Source organism: Triticum aestivum, chromosome 4A (genome assembly GCF_018294505.1).
Source record: "Triticum aestivum cultivar Chinese Spring chromosome 4A, IWGSC CS RefSeq v2.1, whole genome shotgun sequence".
NCBI classification, from domain to species: Eukaryota; Viridiplantae; Streptophyta; class Magnoliopsida; order Poales; family Poaceae; genus Triticum; species Triticum aestivum.
The window spans coordinates 124,608,061-124,618,331 of NC_057803.1; positions in this window are offsets into that span (position 1 = coordinate 124,608,061).

Below are 10,271 nucleotides of genomic sequence, written 5' to 3' on the forward strand. Positions count from 1 at the left end.
TGGATCATCAAATCCCCGAGGGTTTCAAACCCGTAAACATCGAATCATATGATGGCACAACAGATCCTGCGGTATGGATCGAGGATTATCTCCTTCATATCCACATGGCCCGCGGCGATGATTTCCACGCCATCAAATACCTCCCACTCAAGCTTAAAGGACCAGCTCGGCATTGGCTTAACAGCTTGCCAACAGGATCAATCAGTTGTTGGGAGGACCTGGAAGGCGCATTCCTCGACAATTTCCAGGGCACTTATGTGCGACCCCCAGACGCCGATGACCTAAGTCACATAATGCAGCAGCCAGATGAATCGGCCAGGCAATTCTGGACACGGTTCCTAACAAATAAAAATCAAATAGTCGACTGTCCGGACGCTGAGGCCCTAGCAGCCTTCAAGCACAATATCCGTGACGAGTGGCTTGCCCGTCACCTTGGACAGGAAAAACTGAAATCTATGGAAGCACTAACGACACTCATGACCCGCTTTTGCGTGGGAGAAGACAGCTGGCTTTCTCGTAACAACAATATGACCAAGAACCCTGGTAATTCGGACACCAGGGACAGTAGTGGCAGGTCGCGTCGCAACAAGCAGAAGCGTTGCATTAACGGCGACAATACTGAGGATACAGGAGTCAATGCCGGATTCAGAGGCTCTAAATCCGGTCAGCGGAAAAAGCCATTCAAAAGGAATCCTAGGGGCCCGTCCAGTTTGGACCGAATACTCGACCGGTTATGCCAGATACATGGCACCCCAGAAAAGCCGACCAATCACACCAACAGGGATTGTTGGGTGTTCAAGCAGGCAGGCAAGTTAAACACCAAAAATGAAGACAAGGGGCTGCATAGCGATGATGACGAGGAGCCTCGGCCGCCGAACAACAGTGGACAGAAGGGTTTTCCCCCACAAGTGCAGACGATGAACATGATATACGCAACCCACATCCCCAGGAGGGAGCGGAAGCGCGCGTTAAGGGACGTATACGCGATAGAGCCAGTCGCCCCAAAGTTCAACCCATGGTCCTCCTGCCCGATCACCTTTGATCGAAGGGACCATCCCACTAGCACCCGTCACGGCGGATTCGCCGCATTGGTTCTAGACCCAATTATTGACGGATTTCATCTCACTAGAGTCCTTATGGACGGCGGCAGCAGCCTGAACCTGCTTTACCAGGATACAGTGCGGAAAATGGGCATAGATCCCTCGAGGATTAAGCCCACCAAAACAACCTTTAAAGGCGTAATACCAGGTGTAGAGGCCAACTATACAGGCTCAGTCACACTTGAAGTGGTCTTCGGATCTCCGGATAATTTCCGTAGCAAGGAGTTAATTTTCGACATAGTCCCGTTTCGCAGTGGTTATCACGCACTGCTCGGGCGAACCGCATTCGCTAAGTTCAATGCAGTACCACATTACGCATACCTTAAGCTCAAGATGCCAGGCCCTCGAGGTGTAATTACGGTAAATGGAAACACCGAACGCTCCCTCCGAACGGAGGAGCACACGGCGGCCCTTGCAGCGGAAGTACAAAGCAGCCTCTCTAGGCAGTTCTCTAGCCGGCCACTAAACGACCGGACACCGTCAAGCGCGCCCGAAGTAACCTACAACAAGACCGCCTGGCACGATCCGAGCAGGTGTAGCAATGCGGCCCCAACCCCAACCCTCGCAAAAAGGCGACGCCAGTACTTCGCGTACATAACTATGCTCTAGAGATACCATGGGCACAGGGGGAGGGGCACCATCACGGCACGACCAAAACACGGCTTAAACCGTACCAGGGGCTGCCGATTTTTTAATTTTTCTCTTACTTTCAGGACTCCATCCTTCGGAAGGCCTATTCGGCAGTTCAATTGCCGCACAAACGATGCAAGAACCAGGGAAGCAGACAAGCCACACCGCATTATGGAACTCCCAGGTGGTCTCTATCACGAGCAGTATACCCGTTCCGCATACTATTCTGCAGCTTGCCCCTGGAACGGACATATTAACTAGTCCAACCTTCCACTTATCGCATTATTTGTATCGTTCTGCCTTGATCGCACCCCTTTTTAATAAACAATGCATAGCTTTCGTCTATTTTTGCATTACCTTTTTCTTTATATATGTTCCTTAACGACATGTTGCACCCGTACATGTTGGTACATCCAAAATACGCCAGGGGCTTTAGTACCCCTCAATATGGTGTGAGAAGTCCGAACACTTTAACAAGTGTGGCACCCCGAACTTATAGCATTATATGCATCAGCTCCGAATCATGTCTTGGGTCAATAGTTGGGTTTGCCCGACTCCTATGTTTTGATGCCTTATGTTCCGCTATATCGGCTAAGGTAGCACTAGGAGAACCACTGTGATTGTGCCCCAGTTGAGCTGGGTCGAGCACCTCAGTGGAGAAAGCTAAAACTGACTGTCATGATGAAGCGAGAGCTGGTCGCTGTTCGAGAGGTTTTTTCGAGTCCCTAAAGACTTATGTCGCTTAGGGCGAGGAGTCAGCTCTGTCCGGCCAAGGCGTGGATAGCGCCCCGAACTCGGTCTTCCGAATACTAGGGGCTTCACCGAAATTTAAAATTATAGAATTCTATGGCTAAGTGAAAGTGTTCACGCATTATAGTCCGATTGCCTTGTTCGTTGGGCTGAGCGCCTCCCTCGAAGGACCCAAACATGGGAAAAAGAGCGCTCAGGTTTATCCCCGAACACCCCAGCACTAGCGGCACGGGGGCAGAAGCCGACGACTCGCCATCTCTCAGAATTGATAAACAGCCGCACAAAAGGTAATATTTCAAATTCAAACAGCATTGCTTAGCGCATATGAACAAGTTTTCAGCGCACAGGACAAAACGAGCAAGTTTCACTCAAAAATTACATCCCTAGAACATTCATCGGCCACAAGGCGAGCACCCTTCAGAACATCCTTATAATAATTCTCGGGCTTGCGATGCTCTTTCCCCGGCGGTGGCCCGTCCTTCACAAGCTTCTCAGCATCCAGCTTGCCCCAGTGCACCTTAGGACGGGCAAGGGCCCTACGGGCACCTTCAATGCAGACGGAGCGCTTGATGACTTCGAGCCTTGGACAGGCCTCCACCAGCCCCCGCACCAGCCCGAAATAGCTCCTAGGCAGAGCCTCTCCATGCCACAGCTGAACTATGAGGCCCCTCATGGCCCGTTCGGCCGCCTTGTGGAGCTCGACCAGTTGCTTCAGCTGGTCGCTCAGGGGAACGGGGTGTCCGGCCTCAGCATACTGAGACCAGAACACCTTCTCTGTCGAGCTACCCTCCTCGGCTCGATAGAATGCGGCGGCATCAGACACTCTCCGGGGAAGATCTGCGAACGCTCCCGGAGAGCTCCGGATTCGGGTAAGTAACAAGTAACTCACGTTTATGTGTTTGCTTTGCATAAAGAATGCCTTACCCGCCGCTATCTTCTTCACCTCATCCAACTCCTGGAGGGTCTTCTAGGATTCGGCCTTGGCAGACTTGGCATTTTCAATAGCCACCGCCAGCTCGGACGCTCGCGTCTTTGAGTCAAGCTCCAAACTCTCATGTTTTTCCATGAGAGCCTGGAGCTCTTGCCGTACCTTGCCAACCTCGGCCTCATACTTCTCCCGCTCGGTGCGCTCCGTGGCCGCCGTCTTCTCGGCCTCGAGCAGCGCTTGCTTAAGGGTCGCCACATCAAACGTGGCCCCTACAATAGCCACGATAATCCTGTCATTTTTTGGCAATTGCACCTTTTTATATATATATTTAAACAAGGTATTTCTTACCTTCATTGTCCTCGAGCTGCTTCTTGGCACGCCCGAGCTCTTGCTCGGACCGCTCGAGGTTCTGCTTAGCATGTCCACTTCCACAGTCAGTGCGGTGGACGCCAGCAGGGAAGCCTGCACAGGCATATTGACTCCTTTTTGTTAGACTACTGCGAATTTTATTTGATCCTCTATTCGGCTTTTCTTCCCGAACGCCAAATAGAGCATCAGGGGCTACTGTCTATGCGGTAATATTACTTACACATTCTTTACTTACCTCAAAGTCTGTCAAAAGGCTATTACAAGCTTCAGTCAATCCGCTCTTGGTAGACTGAACCTTCTGGACCACCACACTCATAATGGTGCGGTGCCCCTCGTCGATGGAGGCGCCTTGGAGCACCTCCAACAGATTGTCTGGTGCCTCCGGTTGGACGGAGGTTTCCGGCACGGTGGGCTTGCTCCTCATGGAAGGAGGTCCCCCGCCGGACTCTGGAACCTTTGAAGGTTCCGGAGCGGTGTCCGGCCTAGGGACGGACTTGGAGGCCTGGGGGTTTCATCCCCTTTACTCCTGGAGTCCGGGAGATCGCCTCGCGGCGCCTCCAGGACCACCTCCTCCCGGATTGGAACCTGTTGGGACAACACTTCGGTGTCGTCCGTAGGGCGGGGGGAGGAAGCCGTCGGAAGCGAGTTCACATCCGACGAGTCCAGTGAGCCGCTCGACGATGCGTCGAGATGGTCTTTGGGTGGGTTGCATAAACATATTCGACATAAGGGAAAGCTGTGCAATAAACGAATACTATGAATTACTCTGGTATCCGGATACTTACGATTTGGCCAGGGGTTGGCCCTGGGCGCCCACTCCTCTCCGTCGTCGTCGGCGTCGGTGGAGTAGTCCGGAGGAAAGGTTTTCCCCTTCTTGGACCCTTCGGCCTCCCCAGTTGGGGCGGCCTTCCTTTTCTTCCCTTCCCCCGCTGGAGGGGGAGGGGTCTCTTCTTCCTCCTCCTCGTCTTCATGGGAGGAGTGCGTCTTCGATTCGTCGGATGGTGAATCCGACACCTCCGGGCGTCGGGCACTCTTTCGAGTCCCCATGGCCTTCTTCTTGGCCTTCTTCTCCGGCACCACATAGGGTGCCGGAACCAGCAGCTTCGTCAAGTGGGCATCAGCTGGGTCTTCGGGCAAAGGTGCCGGACAGTCGATCCGTCCGGACTTCGCCTGCCAATCCTGTCAAAGGTAAGGGAGCTTAAATCCCACATAGAGTTAAACTATGAAAAACTAGTGCCCTGTAAAAGGTACAAAAAACTTACTGCGCTAGCGTGACGCTGTGCGCTGAATCCGCGATCCTCGGTGGTGGATGCGGGAGCCTCGGCGCCCTTGAAAAGCACCTTCCAGGCATCTTCGTACGTCGTGTCGAAGAGCCTGCTCAGAGTTCGGTGCTGCGCCAGATTGAACTCCGACAGATTGAAGGCCCGTTGTTGACACGGGAGGCTCAGGTGGATGAGCATAACCTGGACTACGTTGACGAGCCTGAGCTGCTTGTCCACTAGGGATTGGATGCATGTTTGCAGTCCGGTCACCTTCTTTTTGCTGCCCCACGACAGGCCCGTCTCTTCCCAGGATGTGAGCCGCATTGGGGGTCCGGACCGGAACTCGGGGGCTGCGACCCACTTAGGGTCACGCGGCTCGGTGATTTAAAACCACCCCGATTGCCACCCCTTCAGGGTCTCCACAAAGGAGCCCTCGAGCCATAAGACATTGGGCATCTTGCCCACCATGGCGCCTCTACACTCCGCCTGGTTGCCGCGCACCACCTTCGGCTTGACGTTAAAAGTCTTGAGCCATAAGCCGAAATGGGGGCGGATGCGGAGGAAAGCCTCACACACGACGATAAACGTCGAGATGTTGAGGACAAAATTCGGGGCCAGGTCGTGGAAATCCAGGCCATAGAAGAACATGAGCCCCCGGACAAATGGATGGAGAGGGAAACCCAGTCCGTGGAGGAAATGGGGGAGGAACACCACCCTCTCATGGGGCCTAGGGGTGGGGATGAGCTGCCCCTCTTCACGAAGCCGATGCGCAATGTCGTTCGACAGGTATCCGGCCTTCCTTAGTTTTTTGATGTGCCCCTCCGTAACGGAGGAGGCCATCCACTTGACTCCTGCTCCGGACATGGCTGGAGAAGGTTGAGGTGGGGAGTGCGGACTTGGGCGCTGGAGCTCGAGTGCGCGAGAATGGATAAGCAAGGGAGGAAGAAGGTGTAGGTGAAAAGGTGGATCCTTATCCCCTTATATGGGTGGACGCCACTACGTGTCCCCACCAGCCTGGTAAAACTCACTTATCTCCCAAGCGCCATAATCAATGGCGCGGTTGGGTTACCCACGCCCGTATTGATGAGAATCCCGGAATAAGGGGACACGATCTCTGCTTTAACAAGACATGCCAAGGAAACCGCCTCGCATGACGCGCTGAGATGGGATAATGAAATGACTCGGATAAAGGCTTGGCCGTGGTGTGACATGTTACGGAATACGACAGCAGATTAGTTTGGTGTAAATATTATTCTCTCTATGGCAATATGTGGAAACTTATTTTGCGGAGCCAGACACTATCTTTGTGTTCAAAATCTTCTATGAAGTACTTGGAGGAGGAACCCGCCTTGCAATGCCAAAGACAATCTGCGCGCCGGACTCGTCGTCATTGAAGCCTGGGTCAGGGGCTACTGAGGGAGTCTTGGATTAGGGGGTGTTCGGATAGCCGGACTATACCTTCAGTCGGACTCCAGGACTATGAAGATACAAGATTGAAGACTCCGTCCCATGTCCGGAAGGGACTTTCCTTGGCGTGGAAGGCAAGCTTGGCGATACGGATATATAGATCTCCTACCATTGTAACTGACTCTATGTAACCCTAACCCTACCCGGTGTCTATATAAACTGGAGGGTTTTAGTCCGTAGGACAACGTACACATCAACAATCATACCATAGGCTAGCTTCTAGGGTTTAGCCTCCTCGATCTCATGGTAGATCTACTCTTGTACTACCCATATCATCAATATTAATCAAGCAGGACGTAGGGTTTTACCTCCATCGAGAGGGCCCGAACCTGGGTAAAACTTCGTGTCCCTTGCCTCCTATTACCATCCGGCCTAGATGCACAGTTCGGGACCCCCTACCCGAGATCCGCCGGTTTTGACACCGACAAGTACTTTTTGGTCTCCCAAACAATTCTGAGCTTTGGAGGCCATGCTTCTATCAATGAATAAGGCCGGCGTAGGCGGCATCTTTGATCAATAATTTTCCACCACAGGGTTGTACTAGGGACCGAAAACGCAGAGGTCTGTGTCAAGACCCATGGCCACCTTAGGCACGGGCAGATAGCGATTACACTACAACCAGTTTAGTATTATACCAATCTCGGTTTCGACGACTTGGACTTCTGCTTGGAAACGGCGTTGCAGCCACAGACCCGGATATGAGCAGCGGGTTTAGATCGAAATCGCAATGAAATTTTTTGTTAACCTGGCGACTTGTGGCAGCGCACAGACACACAACCTTAATTCTCGCCTCAATTTTTCTGACACCGCTCAATTGTTCAACAATGATGCAGATTCTTCCAAACCGGCTTCTCTTCATCCGAAAAATTGTGAACTTCTCGATTCCTAAAGAGGTCCCTTCAAGAACTTAACACCACCGTGCGCAGGCCCCACGATGGGCGCCAACTGTCGTAGAATTGTCACGGCAGATGTCCTAGTGTGAGGACTTAGTCGTGAGGCCAACGCATCTTTGCAGTAGCTTGAGAGGGGTTGAGTGGAATCAAGAGACGCAACACAAGACAAGGATTTAGACAGCTTCAGGCCCCAGGAAACATCATCCGGTAATAGCCCTACATGCTGTTTGTGGCTAGGTCTCATTATGATCATGAGGGAGTCGTCGGTAAGCCGGCTGTTTGTGTCTAGCCCTAGAGATTGTTTCTTCTTACTTGTCCCTCTTTGGGGATCCCTTCGCCTCCTTATATATGTTGAAGGGGCGGTTTACATGACTAGTCCTAGTTGGATTAGGACTACTCTATTACAAGTGGAGTCCTAGTCTTGCTTCCTTGATAGGAGAATATTCCTTATGTCTTCCCTTGTAAACCAGCCCACCATAACATAAACCGGCCTTCTGGGCCTTGGGCCTTGTCATCCGTCTGTCCCGCCTGCCGGGTTACCAATGAATCGTAAACTGCCAGGTCCAAGCGGGTCGCCAGTGAATCGCCAAACTCTAGCCGGGTCATACATCCTGCAGTTTATACCGCGGGGTATATCCCCGATAGGTATTAAATAGCATATTGGATCTTAACATATAATCTTCCACGAAATAAACCATATAGTAATCGATGTAATCATCACTACTAGCCACCCACAAGTACCAATCTATAGTTCCGGTACAAAGATTGAACACAAGAGAAGAACTAGGGTTTGAGAGGAGATGGTGTTGTTGAAGATGTTGATGGATATTGCCCTCCCCAAGATGGGAGAGTTGTTGGTGATGATGATGACGATGATTTTCCTTTTCGGGAGGGAAGTTCCCCCGGCGGAATTGCTCCGCCGGAGGGAAAAAGTGCTCCTGCCCAAGTTCTACCTCGAGACGGCATCACTCCATCCCAAAAGTCCACTCCTTATTTTTTTTTCTAGGTCAAAATGACTTATATACCAGGAGATGGGCACCATAGGTGGGACGATGGGAGCACAACCCACCAGGGCGCGCCTGGGCTCCCTAGCGCGCCCAGGTGGGTTGTGTTGTGACACCCCGACTCAGAGAAACCGGAACGCCCCGTATTCCAGCCCAGAGATCAAGGAGAAGTCTTCTGGAATACGACACTGCTTAGCACAGAACAAATCAACTCTTTATTACAATCTATATGGGTACAGGGGATTACATCGGCACGACGACACTACGCCTGCCACGGTTGCTCTATGCAAGCAACAAAACAACACGAAGCAGCGGAATAATCTCTAGTAACGGAATAGCGACGACGGTGGTGAAATCTACTCCGTAGGGACTTTGGCTGGAACGCTTATCCTTGCTCGCAAACAAGGAATCCACGGCAAACAAGCAATCAAATCTGGCATGACCTGCAAACTGGCATGGCATGCAAGGTCAGTACATTGAATGTACTTGCAAGCTCAAAGCAACCAAGAGCAATCAAGACCGATAATAGCATGGCAATTACAGGTTAGCAAGGATTAACATGATACTAGAAGATCAATCATAGCATGAACATGATACAGCTAATACGATCATGGCATGAACATATGAACATGATGATACTAGCATGCAACATGATGACACTATCATGCACCAACTTACTCTGCCCTGGTTACCTCGTAACCATCACATGCATAAGCTTACCATCACTGACATCACACGATCATCTCAGGATCCAATCAAGATTGGTATTACAATACCGTAGTAATCATTACATGACCACAAGGAGCTTGACCTTAACCCTTGACTCTCGCATAACACCACAAATATCCAACAACTCGGTATCCTCGATACCACGATGATCATCTCACGATCACAATCAACCTCTTTCTCATCACCGAACCAGAGTTGTTATTAAGCACATCATTATTATTACTGTTGGCCCATAGTGTGACCAACTACGAACTAGGCCCTTATCCGCGGGCGCGGCTATCGATAGATTTAACACACACTCTGCAGAGGTTAGCACACTGTACCCACACCACGGAATCCATGGCCTCGCACTCCCATTCGGGTGAACCAACGACATTCTGACAAACCGATCTACTGCCCATGACACTCTCCCGGCCACTTAGACAAACTCCCCTTTGGGCTAAGTCATGGGTGGCCCCGTGCCTACCAAAGGCATCAACGGCCACCATCGTGGCAATGCAATAAACGGTCCCAAACGGGGACAAAAGCGCGCAAAAAACTTGGGCACACAAGGCTTATGCCGTCCTACTAGGCCAAGGTAGCGCCCATGCATAACCTTCCCTTGTTGGAGGCACCGGCGAGAGGCATGACAATAGACCCAGTTAGGCCCTTCCCATAAAAGGCAAATGTGGCTGCACTGGTCAGCTCGATATGGTGGCACCATGACTCAGCCAACAGTTGTTCAAGTTCATTTAAGTCTGGTTAAACTTGAATGCAAGTGATGCTGAGTCATACAATATAACTTGATGCAACTATCATGCATGATATCAACATAAGCATGGGGGTACAACATAATCATCAAGCATATCAACAACGATAAAGCATATATCCGAATGAGCATGGCATACTGACTAGCATGAACATCACAAGTATAACACTACTCATAGCATAACATGACCACTAGCATTAACAATAAACACTAAGCAAGAACATATCAAGAATATTGCCAAGTAAGCATATAACCACCTAGATGCAAAGGAACATGCATAATCACGGGACTCGGTAGTAGACGATAGTCATGCGCCGAAGAACATGACCAACACCAACTTGTACTACTACCAAGCATGACATATGACAGAAATACTAGCAACTAGGACATG